Raw genomic sequence first — 16,131 nt, 5'->3', positions numbered from 1 at the left:
ATGTAGGAAAGCTGCGGCAGTACACTATTCAAGATTACACAATATACCATTTTTGTGGACCAAAATTCATCCCGGGGGATAAAGACGACAACGGGTGAACGGTATAACGAACATGCACATGCGCACAAAAATCACAGACTGAAAACCACAATAGATAAGTTATACGGGCACTGCTCAGACATGGTCCAGGCTTGATACTGCCGACATAAAAGCATCAAGGGCTCTGCATGCAATCACGTTATCTGGTAAGGCGTTCCAATCTCTGATTGCTTGGGGAAAAAAATGAGTACTTGAATGTGTCTGTGTGGAATCTATATTCGGTTAAATGTCGGCTGTGTTTCGCTCTAGTGCTTCTGGTATTAGACGGTGTTAGGAAATGAGTTTTTTCAATCCTCAGTCCATCATTTAAAAGAACAAATAGAAATTTTAGGCGCGGGATTCTAGCGCGACTGCTGATAGTTGGGAGGCCAGCACGGGCGAGAAGCTCATTCAAATTGGTGCTTTGCACCAGGCCCTAAGGCGCGTCATAGTGGAGAGGGAGACGAATTAATTTCCAACCCCTCGTGGTCTTCAACGTCCTCCGAGATATGGACACATGGACGCTTTCGTTTTCCACCTTCATCAGAAAAACGGCCATCACAGCCATTAATTGAACCTGCCTCCTCGTGGTCAGTAGCTCAATGTCTTAGCCATTGTGCCACCACGCCGGGAAACACACAAGAGACGATTTAAACCAAACGAAAGTAAATGAAATTAAATTTACTGCTTAGAAATAACAGTATTTAGATAAGCAAACAACCCCTGGTCCTAATAAATGGCATACTACCTTGGTAAGGTGTAACTATCATTGCACAGAATTATGCGCTGAACATGTCAGGGTTAAGGGGAGAAACCTATTAAGAGGGCCCCCGAGAGTCTGTGACTGGGACCTCCTCCCATATATAACACCGCACAATGATTGTTGTGAACAATAAGACCTCATAGAATTAAAAAACAAAAACAGCGGCCGAACCAACGTGCTACTCGTGTATACCAACGCCGTATACTCGTGTATCCGCCGTCTCCGCGGTTTAGGCGAAAAGAACCTGATGAGATTTATATTTCGACGGGTTATTCGGGATTGGTGCATGGTTTACGCTCAATGACTTCGCTGTTGTCGTTATAATAAGAGCCAAATAGGTCAGAACGAAGCTAGAGGGTACAAATAAATCCGTAGCAGAAAAACACGGTCGCCATTCCGTTCTGCGAAAGAGGACGTCCAGCGAAGCTGTTGCAAACCACCACAAATGCTTATGGGGGAGGGTATGAAATCTTTCTGGTAGTCTCGGCGGGCTTGTCGCTTTCGCTCGGCTTCTCTGGCGGCAAATGCTGCGTCCTGGATAGCCTGACGAATGCGCTCAATGTCTTCAGCAGGAACTGCTCTATTTATTGACGCTAGCGTTGCCTTGCCTTCAAAGATAATCTGAAAACATAATCTTTACTATAAACACATGGGAGGGAGGGCGGAAAGAGCGTTGTTCAGAGGCGCCTTATCATCCATAATGCGGTTTTGATGTTTGTTTTGGGGTTTTTTAAACGAATACTCAGCTCTATGCTGCATGCATGATTAGCGCAACGCATGCGCTCGGCGTCTTACGCGATAATGGCTTTGTCCGGCCCGTTGTTTTTTTTTTTAGGACACGAAATTTTCCGACCAAATAGAGGCTAACAGCTTGGCTGTATTGATTGATTGTAGGGTTTAACGTGCCGACGCAACGCAGGCGATGAGGCGCGCCGTACTGGAGGTGTCCGGATTAATTTAGACCACCTGGTCATCTTTACCGTGCGCCCAAATGTCGTACAGACGGGCGTTTCTGCTTTTCGCCTAACAGCTTGGCTGTAAAAATATCCCTGAGTGGGTATGTGATAATTTTGAGTTGCTATGTTAAAGTCGTTGTCGAATTAATGGGGTGTAAATTGGCCCTGAGCTACCAGTGAAAGCTATCATCGTCACTGGAGTACGTATGCATGAATTCCAGGTGGGTATTGTGACACAACATTGAAACGGGAATTAGTAAATCGCCCGTGACCTTCTGCCGGCTGCTGTCATACTCACTGGTCAGCCCACGTAAGTAGGTATGATGATATGCATAACGTCAGCCTACGCGTTAATTAAGTGACCTTACTGTAAAGTGTGGGGACGTGCCAAGTAACATAAAACTTATTGTATGTCAAGTGGTGGGTTCCGGTTGAAAGCGGTAAACCTGAACACGTAACATTAGGGCTAGAGGTGTTAAATCGGCCGCTAGCATCTGGCCGCCTCTGCTACCGTCATTAGCGAATCCACCTTAGTGGGAATGAACTTAGACTATCGCAGACAATGGGGCTTTTGTAGAGGGGTTTCGGGATACATTTACCCGAAGAGAATTTTGATGACAATCTCTGGCCATGCTTTTTGGTGACGCAGATTTAAGGACGCTGCTTTTTTCGGCCAATGAGCGATGTGATGCTAGCGCATCAAATAGGTTGTTTGGGAGGGGAACGTAAGGAGATCACTTTGTGTGATTTTATACCGCCATCTGAAGCCGAATTCGCAAAAGAAAGTATACCCGGCGTCGACACTAATCAGTGCGTTATATGTCAATTAGCAGCGCCAAATTCAAGAAGTTGAACACCATTTCTGCTAAAGAGTCGCCTCTTCTATGCTCACTTGCCAAATTGATATAATAAGTTCATATAAGAGGTTCGATTCGAGTTTTACATTATTTTCCCCCCAAAAGCAAGTGTGGCACGTGTAGCGCCAATAAAAAACCGGCACCCACACATTCGGAGAACAGGAAAGAGACGGCACGCATGGCATGTTTTCCGCTCGTCAGATCAGCCTCAACGTACAACACATACCTGCTCTTTTACACATACACGTGCCAGCAAGCAGCCCCAATGGAATCTAAAGACCCTGGCAGAAATGCATTCTTTGTGAATATTTTCCTCAATAAAATACCGGAAAACCCAGTTAACTCGAACTAGGTTTGTTCGGAACTGTCGCCAAATCGGAGGCTTTCCGGTATACCAACCCCACCGCACGTGTGCTGCATCCATGGTTTACCCGGTAACATTAAAAGTTTCATTCAGGGTGCCTGTGGGGAGGGGTCTTGAGTTATGCAGATTGAATCCGGAAAAGTGCAAGCATCGCCTGCCATTGTTGGGTAGAGTAGCCTCACTACGGGGTATATTGAAAAGCAGAGCTTGCTTATGAAACTGCGAGATTCTACGTATGGCGCAGTACCCGCCGAGAGATTGAAACTGCAAAAGGCGCTCGCCCTGGGGGATTGTTTGTCTCGTTTGATAAAGTGATCACGTTTTATGTGACTGGTACAAGTTTATTTCCCTAAGCCTCAACGTTCGTGCAGATAATCTCGTACAAGCGAATGAGAACGCCGGGTAAAGAAAGAAAACAAAACAGCCAAACCGGAATGACCAGAACGGAGCTATTGCAACAGATGCAACCGAAAGACGTTGTCCAGTTATCGGTGGCTGGGCCATGGCCACGGTGATCGGCAGGATAACACGCAAGCAGCGTGGTTCCTGAAAGAGGCGCGTAGCAGCTTCGTTTATTTCCTTTCTAAATAAGGTAGTCTTCCTGTAGCTACATTTTAAATTCGAAAGTTTGCCCTGTGGCAAAACGATAAACGAGTTCACGCGTACACGGACAAGTTGATTTCGTGTATAAAGACTAGGAGTTCTCTTTTAAACAGTCCATGAACCTAGAGGGGCACATCTGTAGGGCGGCCAGGGTGGAGGCCGCGGGTTGCACGAAGGGACCGTAGTCGGACTTGATAAAGTCCCGGATAGGTCCACAAGAAATGCCCCACACTCATTTTATGTATGGCAAAGTCGCAGAATGTGCAGGTGGAGCCATATGGTCCGCGGTACTGCGATGACTAGGAGTTAGTCACAGACGGCGTAAAGGTCATTCCAACGACTAGTCTCCGCAGCGAAACCTCCTCTCGAAGAATTAATTCACAAGGCAGATTTGAGCGACCCAGGGGTATGAGAGCTCGTGTGGTGCACTGGAGATTCTTCTTCTGTCATGCCTGGTTCCCACTAGGATCTTCGGCAAAAGTTGGTAGGGGTCGCATCACGGTGCACGGGCAGCTAGCCAGTTCTGCCTCCGTACGTCCAGGTACAGCTGAACGGGGTACCCATTCTATGCGGATCTGCAGAAGAGTGCTCCTCGCTAAGTGGTGCATTGCATCTGCAAACGACGGAGCTTCTGCCATGCGACGTATGTCATGGATGGCTTGCTTAAATTCATTTTGTATTAGTCGAGAGTATGGCTCCGCCTGGACAATAGGCAGTACTGCGGCCATCTCATCGTGTATTGCGGCTTAAGACAAAAATTTGGTCTGCTGTCTGTCTGCCTGTCTGTCTGTCCCTCGATTCAGCGGCCCGGGAAAAAGTTCAAGGAATTCTTGAATGAGGCGTTTATATGGGGAAAACATTTCCTAACTACTAAATGGGGCAATATATTTCTTACTTGTCAACATTGCTCAGTAAAAATAAACATTGGGCATATTTGAAGCAAAACATACATACATAACTAATACTAGCACTGTTACTTTTATTAAAATAGGCCTGCGGGTAACTTTTTCGATAGCAAACGCAAAAAAAACACCTTAAACACAGTAATTTAACCACCAAATACAAAAACTACTCACGCTCAAACCCGGGACTCCTGGCTTGAGGGTTACCCGAAACAGTAATAAAGGTCGCAACCGCTAGCGCGCCAGCAGTTCGAACGCAGGAAATTGAACCAATTCACCACACCTCTCGCGTTTATCATAGGAGGACCAAGACCTGCGGCGAACAGCGTGTGAGGTGGACGGGGCAGAGAGGAGCTGCAGCTGCCTGGCAGGGGCTGCAGAAGGCTATCGCCTTGTGACCACATTTCCAATGAAGCGAGTATATGCGTAATTTTTTTTTCGCTGGCTTGACGCTGGGGGACTGGACCGGAAATCGACGGTTACCTTCGTGGCGCCCTTGTGCGGCAAGTGGGTTGCAGCCTCTTTTCCGTTACATCGAAGCTGTGTGTAGCTATGATCCAGCAGATCGTCTCCGCTGGAAGACCGAGCGTAAACCAACAATTTTCAGCGTAGTAGAAAAATAATAAAAAATAAAAGAGAAATGTTTATACAGCCTCCATGTTTTGATATCAGATGGATATTATTGCCCCTAAAAATGTCTTCCAAGTCATGCTTTTGCGCCTAGAGGTGAAACCAACTTTAAAACGAGTGTTGTAAGCTTAAACTTTGTAAGCTGGCTTTCCCACGTTGAAGGTCGCACAATGATGAGGGAGAGTAGTTAGAGCCCCACTTTATACTCCTCTCCGCCATCGTCGCCTCTTCCCGAGTCGTGTTATACCGCTAGTCACGCGCGGCGTCTCTGTCCCCCCAGACATTAAGAAAGGCCGCGTGCTGTTTGGCGGCCCCCTGAGCAGCGCAATAGAGACACCGCCGTCTCTACCAACCAATCACGTATGTAATTTGTGAGTTGTTGTTGTTGTAATCCTTTATTACACAGGGAAGGCCATGCGGCCAAAGCACGGGAAGAGGGGGAACAAGTAGGGAGGAGTAGCCGAGTAGCACAAATGATGGGTCGTTGAACGCCATAGAAGAGATCACTGCCGTAAGCAGGGCCAGGCTAGTGTTGGAATCATATAAGTCTAATCAATGAGTCAAACCCCCTTCCCCCACCCCAAGAACCTCAAAGCAAAGCACCTATCCGCCGTTCCCTGAGACCTCCCGGTCGAACTGACCGCATGCCAACACATCAGAGGTGCTCGGGCTAACCAGCCCCGGCTTTTGCCACACAAAAGAAAGGAACACAAAGCATGCACTCGAACTTCGCGTCTCTGCGGCTGCATGAAAGGAACACAGCATGGTAGCTACTAGCGGAGGCAAAGCCGATACATCAGCCACCGCAGGCTTTTATTAATTAAATGAGGAGCCCGAACTTAACAGTGCCAGGTTCCCGGTTTGCCACCCACTGCAATCAAGGTGAACAACTGCTTTCTTTTACACAGCAGTGGAAGACATAAAAACCGAATGGAGTTTCAGAGAAAATGCAAGATGTTTTTAACAACACCGAGGCGAATGTACGACATTATGCTTAAATACGTTTCTCTAGTCGCGAGTCTGTACTAGTTAAGCTGGCGTTGACTTGAAGCACACTCGCCCAAAGCTCGCCAACTTGCGTCCGATGGCAATGACTTGAGCCCTTAGCGATGAGAGGCCTGCAAAATTTTGAAGTCAAATTTTCGCGCTAGTGCCACCAAAATTACGCCACCTTTAGACCGGATATTGCGTCATATCCGGTATATTTTTTGTTGAACTGTTCCCTCCTCACACAGATGGCGCTAAGCCCCACAATCAGCTTAATAGGAGCCGCAATTTCCTGAACGTATGGGCTTCTATGGAAGCTTCGCTACCAGTTACATTTACCTTGCTTGCACCCTCCGCTGACTGCGACGCCAGGTCCGGTTTCACTTGTGGACAAAGACGGTATGACCCTGGAAAGGGGATGCCAGGTTAAGGCACAAATGACCCAGAGCAAGCAGTCAAAGTACCCTGGGAACGTTGGACTCTGTCCTGTATCGCCCGAATATCCCCCTTTCTGGCAGTCTCTTCGCCGCACACGGGACCGAAGCGCGTCCATCGGCATGTCGGCATACATCACGTTGGTGCACGTGGGTACTGGCCCCATCCTGGCTGAAGGGCGATCTTGATCCGGCTATAAGAATATGCGAAAAAAATTGGTGCAGGTTGTACTGGTGGTGCAAGGCTGGATGAACAGCAGAGCTGGCGGCCTCTCTCACTTCGTCGAGACCCGGCTGTTGCACCTGACATTTATTTCCAAAACAGCCGCTGAAAGTTCTCTATGACTGCCAGGCCCGGATCGTTCCATCCGCAGGCTCACATTTCTCGCAAAGTGGACCGTGTTAGCAGGCGCTAGAACCGGCGGCCGAGTGCAAAGCCAACGCCCGCGCTACGAACCCAAAGGAAATGCTCTGCGCCTGAAATGCGATGACAGCTCTATCCGATAGACGCCGGTTCGTAACGCGAGGCACCAAGATTCAATTCCGACCGCGGGAAGCATTTTTTTTCTCAGTTGGCTTCACATGTTATTGTCCCCCGCCGCTGCTAACCCCGTACCCCTCGGGCCTTTGGGATGGCCTAGTGGTTAGGTAGCCGGTTTGACGGCGTAAAGGTCCCGGGCACGATTTCCGGGGCCTTCCTAAGCACATTTTTTTCTCGAGGCTGCGAGGTTTTTTGGTGCCACGCACGGACAAGGCTCTGTCTACACAGCTCAGTGGTTAAAAATACTTGGCAGTGAGATCACAGCTCAGAGATTCTTTTAACGCTGAGGGGAGGCATTTCCCCCCGAAGATAAAACCAAAGCTGTGAGCGTACTCTGACGAGTGCTAGAAAGAAGGAAAGGATCGTCATAGTGAAAGCGGTATAGCGTTGCTCTATTCGAACGTGGATGGAAATAAGGTTCCACGAGAAGTAGAAAAAATGGCCAGGCAGCAAAACTCGGCAGGGGGTTAACGCGTAAAGCAAGACGGGAGTTAAAGGGACACTGAAGTGAATTTGTCAAGCTCCCGTTTTTGCTTGCACTGCGTAGACTGGCTCAAATTAGCCCACTTTTCATCGTTTATCCGGTTGACAAATCGGTAATTATTTTACAAAGCGCCGAAGAAGAAAAACTACCATGCGCGGTTTGCGGCGGCCGCACCAACTAAAGCTGTGACGTTGGGAGGAGCGGGACCGTGATTGGACGATGCCCAAGGTGAGCAACCAAACAAGTTTCGGTTTCGGTTTCGGTTCTGTAAAACACAACCTGTGGCGTTGTTGGATGGGCATTCTCAATAACTCAGTAATCATCGTACCGCGCTTCTGCCATGTTGTCAGCTGTAAAAATGCATAAAGATAAGCCTCCCAGGACGGCTTGGAATCGTAGCATTCACTAGCCGAGGCCTACGCAGTGCATAGACGCCCTCCGCGTACCCGCAGACGCACAAATGTCATGCGCTTCCCCCCCCCCCCCTATTTGGAGCTTGCCTCACTCATGCCTGTACCGTAAAATGCGTGTTCGCACCAGGCCAAGGGTCTGTTCATTCTGGCCTGTGCCCACTGCCCGCAAGCAGTCGGTGCTTATGGACAGCACGCCAACGAGAACTCGCTAGCGCGCCAGTGCCAGCCTGCGTGCGTTCTGTGAACTAGTTCGTGGAGCCATGAACGTTGCGGCCCAAACAAAGGTGAACTCAATGTAGAAAACATCGGCAGAAAACATAAAAGTTAACTTACAAAAAAAAAAAAAAAAAAGCACGTACCCGCGGGGACTCGAACTCGTGACTCGCAAAATACTCGGCGGTGACATACCTGCAGCCTTAGACAACTCGGCCACGAGACGGGCTGCGCCGAACATGGTAATATAAGGTATATATTGTACACCAAGTTTACATTTTCATTTAGTTTTGGCATTTTAAGCAGCTTAGGTGACTATTTGTTGTATTGTGCTCGTGCAGTAAGCGTCCCCCGAGTTTTCACAATAGCTCACGTCTAGCAATTGCATTTCGTAGACGGAAAAGCGTTCGCAGATGCGTAGTCGTGCTGCTGACCGCTGTGCTTGTTCGCCCAGCGCAAAAAAGTGCTTCCCGCACCCTATTTTTACGCTGTACGGCAAAAATATCAGTTGATTTTATTTCCTTAGTACCTATATTGACTTCGCTGACTCTTCTCCTGCCTTCAAGAGGCCTTATATTTTCCTACGGGCGTACCAGTCAGCGAAGCGTCGCATGTGCGCTTGTGCAGGGCTTGTGTGAAGCGACCTTGACTTGGAGCTAGATACAGTGTACAAACTAACCAAGTAAAGAAAGGCCCATTCTTCCATTCACAAACGTGTCCTGGCTTCGTTTCAACTGAGCGAACGAATTGCGACGACCCGTCGGCGTCCGGCGGACGAAACGCTGGGCCGACTGACTCTGTCTGAAGGCCGGGGAGCCGTGCAGATAGCGCAGCCAATTGCGAGCTCGGCTCCTCTCGACGTCACACGAAAACGCCGCAGAAAATGGGCGAGCGTAAAGAGAGGAGGACAGCATTTTCGAATTAAGTTTTCTACTAAATAAAAGCGCGTAAACGCGCCCAGAGTGGTCGTAACATGGCCTGGGGACCCCGGACTACAATTTGCGCAAGTAAACCCGCAATGTTTACATATCACTTCAGTGTCCCTTTAAAAAAGATCAGCGATTCGGGAGAGGAGAAGAAAGCCCATTGAGTGAAGGCATGCCCACTCGGCTCTACGCGCTGGCAGAGAGTGCCTAACGAGAGGGTGGTCAAATCCTAATAATGGAGAACCAAGGTGCCTGTGGCGAGACGGTATTGAAGGTTAGAATATTTAGCATCAGGAAAGTTACCCGCAATTGGCTTCTATGTTGGACGGGGGGAGGTATAGGATTTGAGGTGAGCAGGCAGTCTGGGGGAGAAGGTCGCCACTCTCTCCTCCTGTCAAATGGACAACCCGTCAACGTCTGGTGTCACGTTTCGTTCGGTAGCCAGGGTGCTACGGGTATTGACGTAGATGTATAGTGGGACCTTGTTTCTAGACACCCTGTTTCGCCGACGTTCGTGCAAGGCAGTTCGGATACTTGTGCTGAGGGAGAACGTAATAAAAATCCAATTACTCTCAGCCCCGGAATCAAGCACTGCCTATGTCCAGCAGTTGTGCACAGCAGGGGAATATCAGGGCCTCACTTTACCACTTCCCGAAGGTTTACCAGTTCCCGGTTAAACTTCTCCCGTTTCCCGCTCCACAGAAAGCAAACCGCCGAACTTTCGCCTCCCGCTACCGTTGCTATCGATGCTACCGACGTGCCCCATGACGGAGAACAGCCGAGAGCTAACGACAGGCGCCTGGGCAGTCATTGGAAGCTCAAAGAGAGCGAACGCAGCCACCCGTTATTCCAGCTTCCAAAGTACGGTCATCCAGTTGCATGCCGCAGCTCCCATTCAGTTAATTGATGCCCCAAAGACGTGACTTTTGATAAAGCCTGGAGGTCATACATGAAGCATACTCAGAACTACATTTGAGAAATGACCATGGCAATAGAGAATGGAGCTTTTTCAGTGAATCAGGTGAGCTACCCCGGCTTTGCAGTACTTTTTGATGGCCTTGAAAACTCTTCAGAGAGGGGTACACCAAGAAAAACCACCGACAGGTTGTTAGCATATGCAAATACCCAAACAAGGCTGAAGCCTCCTGAAGTAGACGCCGGGGAATCGATGCGCCTTAGGCTACCAAAGGGTCAACTCGCTTAAGTGCGAGGAACCAGGCACATTTCTGGCGAACCCCACGTTGATGTTGAAATCCAGTGAAATGTGCGCATTGACAACAGGTGACTTCGGTGTGCAGTATTAGCGGTGAGATCTTTCAGTGCGGAACCCGTGTTCCAATCTTAAGCTTAAGGAGTCTGGCAGCGGTCGCCTGCTACGCTATGATTGAATGTGGATGCATTTTCCGTGCTGGAACTCGTTTGATTTTATGCTTCACTGCATCCAGAACCACTTTTGCTTTAGCTTAATTATATTATGAGCTTCTCAAGGCTCTAAACATCGTTGAGCTGTGCCCTGCAAATAACTAATTACCAGCGCTTCAGGGCAACTCGTCTTTGCCAGCTTATGTTCGAATTTCCATGCCCAGAGCTGCCTAATGAGTACTTACGGTGCCGGATTTGCATAATGTGTTTTTGCGAAGCTATCAAGAAGGCTCAAGGGACTAGGCTCTAAATCTGTGCACTGAGCTCTGGGCTTCAACAAGCTAATAGCACAGCAGAAAATTAAATTGTTGTTTTACATTTCTTTTCTGGTTTATATAAGGTTAATGTTACTTCTGTGCCGTACGCTTCTTATTTTTTATATGGCGTCATCACAGTCCACAAATAGGTTTATGTATGCTCCGGAGGCTCAGGCGGGGTTCCTGTAGATACTTGCTTCAGGCTTCATGCGATTCACTTCCTTAGAAACCAGTTTTTACCATGGACGCGCTGAAGGAGGTACGCGTCCGAACGTGCGTTTATGCAGACAAGCAGATGGAGGAAATCTCTGTAACGTCGCTGCGAAACAACGCAGACAACGTTGTCGAGGGCACCCGGAGGCAGCTTTTGTACACTGAGCTTATGCTATAGCCATCGCCACCATAACGAACGGGTTTTTTAATCTAGCCCCGTTATGACACGATTAGAGAGGAACACAAATTTCGGCGGGAAAAGCTGTCAATTATTGTCAACCAGCTGAAGATACATTACGCGTTCCAGTTACCTGAATAATAAACAAAGCATATCAATGAGTATATCGAAGCTCTTTACTGGTGCCCTTACTGGTTTTCCAACGTTTTCAGCTGTAAAGAACGAATCTGGGCAAAATATGGGTTGAAGTTTCTTGAATTGAAGAAAATTAATCTTGCTTTTTGAGAATATGTTGCAGGCATGAGGGGAAGAAGGGAAATAAGAAATAAATTTTTTCAGGTTTGAAAAGATGCACAAATAATAAAACTATGACACTTTTTGTAAACACAGATTGCTTTTGGAACAAAAGAAAACAAGAAAACAAGAAAAATGAAGGAAGCTCACATTAACGCGTAAGACTTGAAGGTAGTTAAGCTGTACGCAACCTTCACGGTTATCACGAAGGTTCAAGTCAACGATTGCAGCCGACTTGCTTCTTCTTCACTGCCGCAACGACCTTTGCTCAATCATTGTCGCTATAAGTGTGGGCTAATCTCATTTTTTGGAAGTGGATAATCATTGAACATCAAAATAAAAAAAAATCCGTATTTTAATGGACAAGGCTTACGAAAAGAAAACGTAAACTGTTTCCGTATTTCGGAGAATATTGGGTGTGTCCGTAATACGGCACAAATCCTACGTAAAAAAAGTAGGCAGTTTCCGTATTTCAGAAAACGTAGGTTGTTTCCATAGTGCGACAAAAACAGTGACGAAAAAACAAAATTCAATCTGGCTTAACTCAGATAAGAAGTTAGTAGATTGTAATTGTGTAACCTGCAGTCATGATGGAGGCCTCCTAAATATATTCGTTGTTTACAACGCACCGCAGAAACAAAATTCAAAAGGGGCCTGAAATCGCGGTGGTGCTGGTTACCGCACCACATTGCTGGCTACTCTCTAGGACTTTGTTGGCACACGGCACCGCATTCGTCCATCGCGCACGGTTTATGTTGTTTTTGCTCTGGCATGGAGTGTGCGCCGGTGAAGACTTTGTTCTCGCCGCTTTTGGGCCGTTTTTTTATATCTTTCGCACGTTCCCAGTTATCGCTCGATCGACAGATGGCGTGACAGCAGGTAAGCGTCATTTCATTGCGTTCTTTGAAGTACTGCGTCGCGGGGCGCGTTCAACCAGGCTTTCTCTGCCGGTAAAAACGCAAAGGCTCATGGGTACATTGTTTTCTCTCGCCGAGTGCTGCCACTTCCGGTTCGGGAGCTCTTCTGGCCTCGCATACGCCGTCGGCTTTCACGCGTGTGTGTGCCCTTTGTTTATCTGTTTCCACCAGAGAAAAAGCACTCATGCATCGGTAATTCTTTAAATAACAACTATTCACCCTACTAGGGCGTTTATCTGAGAGGTAAGCACCCTGTGAGAAATAAACAACACGCACACACGCGCCGGAAAGCCGCCGGCGTTCGGGAGGGGAGGAGAAATCTGGAACCGGAAGGCGGGAAAGCAGATGACGTACCCGTGAGCCTTTGCGCGTTTTACCGGTCACCAATACAGAGCCACATTTTTGGAGATTACTTGACGCGGTGACTGCGACGTCGCTGTGAAACACCCATCGTGCTTATCGAAGAGGTAAGCTCGCTTTTACCGCTGTCCTTGAAGTGTTAAGATTTTCTCCTCGAGGCTGATCGTCCAGAGCCACCTTAGTGCAAGCGCGATATTTACGAGCTTTGCATGCTCGCACGAGTTATCGGCGGCGTAGCGTGGCACGGCGAATGAAATATGAAATGGCTTGCCAAGCTGTACTGCATCACAGGCTTATGGCGCTGCGTGCATCTGGCGCGGAAGAGCATCTCACATTGGGCGGCGGTTCTGAACAGCCGTAGGCTGTAATTGGCGTCCATATCAAAGCTACGTCGGCCAGAGCGGTCGCGTAGTTTTCTTGGGTATTTCCGCATTCCAGTAAAACTGTCGGAGCCCCGCATACACGTTCAGTTCTGATTTCAGTGTGAAGTTGTTTGAGCAGCACGCTTACGCGCCTGCGGCGAGTATTCGGTGTTGCTTCTTAAGTTATACTAACACATGCTTTGCTGAGTTAAGCAGCCAGTTCTGATTTTTGCAAAGCTCATTCAATCATCGAAGGCGTAGTCCACTCTCAGAATCAGTACAATACATTTCTCTTCGGTGTTAACAAAGGTGGCTGTCATACGGGTACAGGGGCGCCAATAATGTAACTACGCAGCTAAATGACTCCCAGGTGTATAAAAGTGGTGATGTACGGAACATATACAGAGGAATTCTTGATGAAGGGTTTATTGCATTTTAGTGATAGTGTCATTTCTGGATAGCATGCAGGATGAAAAGCTGCAGCTGGTGTAGAGAAACCTTTTCTGCGTGGCTCGCCTACTTCAAACATTTTGCGTTTCACAGCAGTGTGCTTGGGGCTACGCTTTGTCCCATTAGTTCACGTAGTGTGGTTTTCAGGAAACAAAATTTTCAAGAGTCATATCTTCAGATACCACAAAACACAGGATGTATAAGCAGACAATGTTGCTTTTTTGTGTTCTATGCCGTCATGTGGGAGCTACGAGTCAAGACGTATGAAGCCCACCTCGCACATTGTGGACCACTTGAAGAATAGGACAGTCTGTTGTGCATCTTTTCTCAGGCTGAGTCAGCGTGCTGAGGTCAGCTGGCTCTTTAATGACCCACGAGTATAGGTGCCACAAAGAAGCAAAGAATACATCACTACACTCTGGCGACCTAAACTACGATATTGAAATGGAACCAGTAACTACCCCAGCGCTATTCCAGGGCTCCTGCCCATTCATGTTGATTCACGAGGAGAGCCCATTGTTAGCCAGTGCAAAGATGTGGACCTTTTCACAGATAATGTAGCACTGTTTTCCTCAAGCTACAGAGCCAGCAACAAATGCAGTGATGGCTGTCCAGAGGTACTTTTTTTATTATTTTCACAAGAAAAATACTGAGAAAAAGAAGAAAATAAATGGTAACCCGTAGGTATATTTTGGTGGCACGCGATGGTATTGTCACGAAGACAAGGACGAAGCAGTTGTCTTGAATGAGAAATACGTTTATTGGAGCGAACTTGTGCTCCCCTAACAACTCAAAAGAATACAGAGGCGGCGAAGCAGCGGTCAACAGAGTGACTTGCACAGGCGAGTGTCGTCGAATCGAATGCCCCGGCGTCCGCACTGCAGGCCTTTTATCTTTCGGCGCGCGTGGTTCTCGAAACGTCGATTCGCATCGAGAACATAGTAGATCCAAGAAGATCATTCTGGGCCGTTCACGTTAGATCGAAACGCTCTCCCCATCACAACAGATAACGCATGCGGCACAGAAAGAAAGAATGGAACACGCGCTTCCCTTGGCGCAGAGATAACGCAGACCGGCGCAGCCGGGCGGTAAAAGCAAAACACAAATAAGCAAACCCAATGTATGGTTCGCGGCATTACCCCCCCTCTAAGAGTGCATCGACCCGATGCTAACATAAGCGACAGTCCGAACAAATGAAAATAAAAGTTCGTCATCGTCCGTAGAAAGGTTTTAGGCGAACCACGTGGACGACTTCAGGCCGCCTGCGTTGTCGTGATGTGCCGGAGTCACCATCAGGGATCACTTCGTAGGTAAGTTGGCCAACACGTCGTAGAATCTGGTAGGGTCCGAAATACCGTCGCAGGAGCTTCTCACTGAGTCCGCGTCGTCGGATGGGAGTCCAAACCCACACACGATCCCCTGGTTGGTACTCGGCGTCTCGGCGTCGGAGGTTGTAGCGGCCCGCATCCACCAGCTGCTGGTCCGTTATACGAACTCGAGCGAGCTGGCGGGCCTCCTCCGCACGTTGAAGATATCCGTGGACGTCGGCGTTGAGGTCGTCGTCTTCTACGTGCGGAAGCATGGCGTCGAGCATCGTAGTCGGCCTTCTACCGTAGACAAGCTCGAACGGCGTCAGTTGCGTCGTCTCCTGGATAGCCGTGTTGTACGCAAACGTGACATACGAGAGCACTTCGTCCCAAGTCTTATGTTCAACGTCAAGGTACATTGACAGCATATCTGCGATTGTCTTGTTCAGACGTTCTGTTAGTCCGTTCGTTTGGGGGTGGTACGCCGTCGTTCTTCGGTGATCCGTGTTGCTGTATCAGCTCCGCAGTAAATGCCGTTCCGCGGTCTGTGATTAGGACTTCCGGGGCTCCATGTCGCAGCACAACTTGGCTTATAAAGAACTTTGCCACTTCTTGTGCAGTCCCCCTCGGATGAGCGGCGGTCTCTGCGTAGCGCGTCATGTAGTCTGTCGCTACGACAATCCACTTGTTCTGTGATCGTGACGTAGGGAACGGGCCTAAAAGGTCCATTCCAATCTGTTGAAATGGTCTCGATGGGACGGCGATCGGTTGCAGAAGTCCGGCGGGTCTTGTCGGCGGCGTTTTTCGTCGCTGGCAGTCACGGCAGCTCCGGACGTAGTGGGTGACGTCAGAGGTAAGGCCGGGCCAGTAGTACCTCGCCTTGATTTTAAATGCATAGCATTTTAGTAACTCACAATGTCACGCGGCGTTCGGCCTAGTCCGCAGCCAGGCCACTACACTATAAAAGAAACAACAGTTTCCGGCGCCCGGATTCGAACCCATGACGGCGCGGGCGGAACGGCAAGTGCCGGGCGCACTACCGATTGAGCCACGCAACCAACACGGATTTCGATGCACCGATAGCGCCTTATATCCTTCACTCATTTATGGTTTGTTTCGAAAGCGCCATAAGTTGTCACGCGCCTCCGCAAGATGGCGACACAGGTTCCGCGATCGAGACTATGATCGAGAGACCCGCCATAAGTTGTCACGCGCCTCCG

Source organism: Haemaphysalis longicornis, unplaced genomic scaffold, assembly GCF_048455015.1.
Source record: "Haemaphysalis longicornis isolate Haplotype H1 unplaced genomic scaffold, Haemaphysalis longicornis Haplotype H1 scaffold_1, whole genome shotgun sequence".
NCBI classification, from domain to species: Eukaryota; Metazoa; Arthropoda; class Arachnida; order Ixodida; family Ixodidae; genus Haemaphysalis; species Haemaphysalis longicornis.
The sequence above is the reverse complement of the archived record's forward strand: the minus strand, read 5'-3'. Positions refer to the sequence as shown.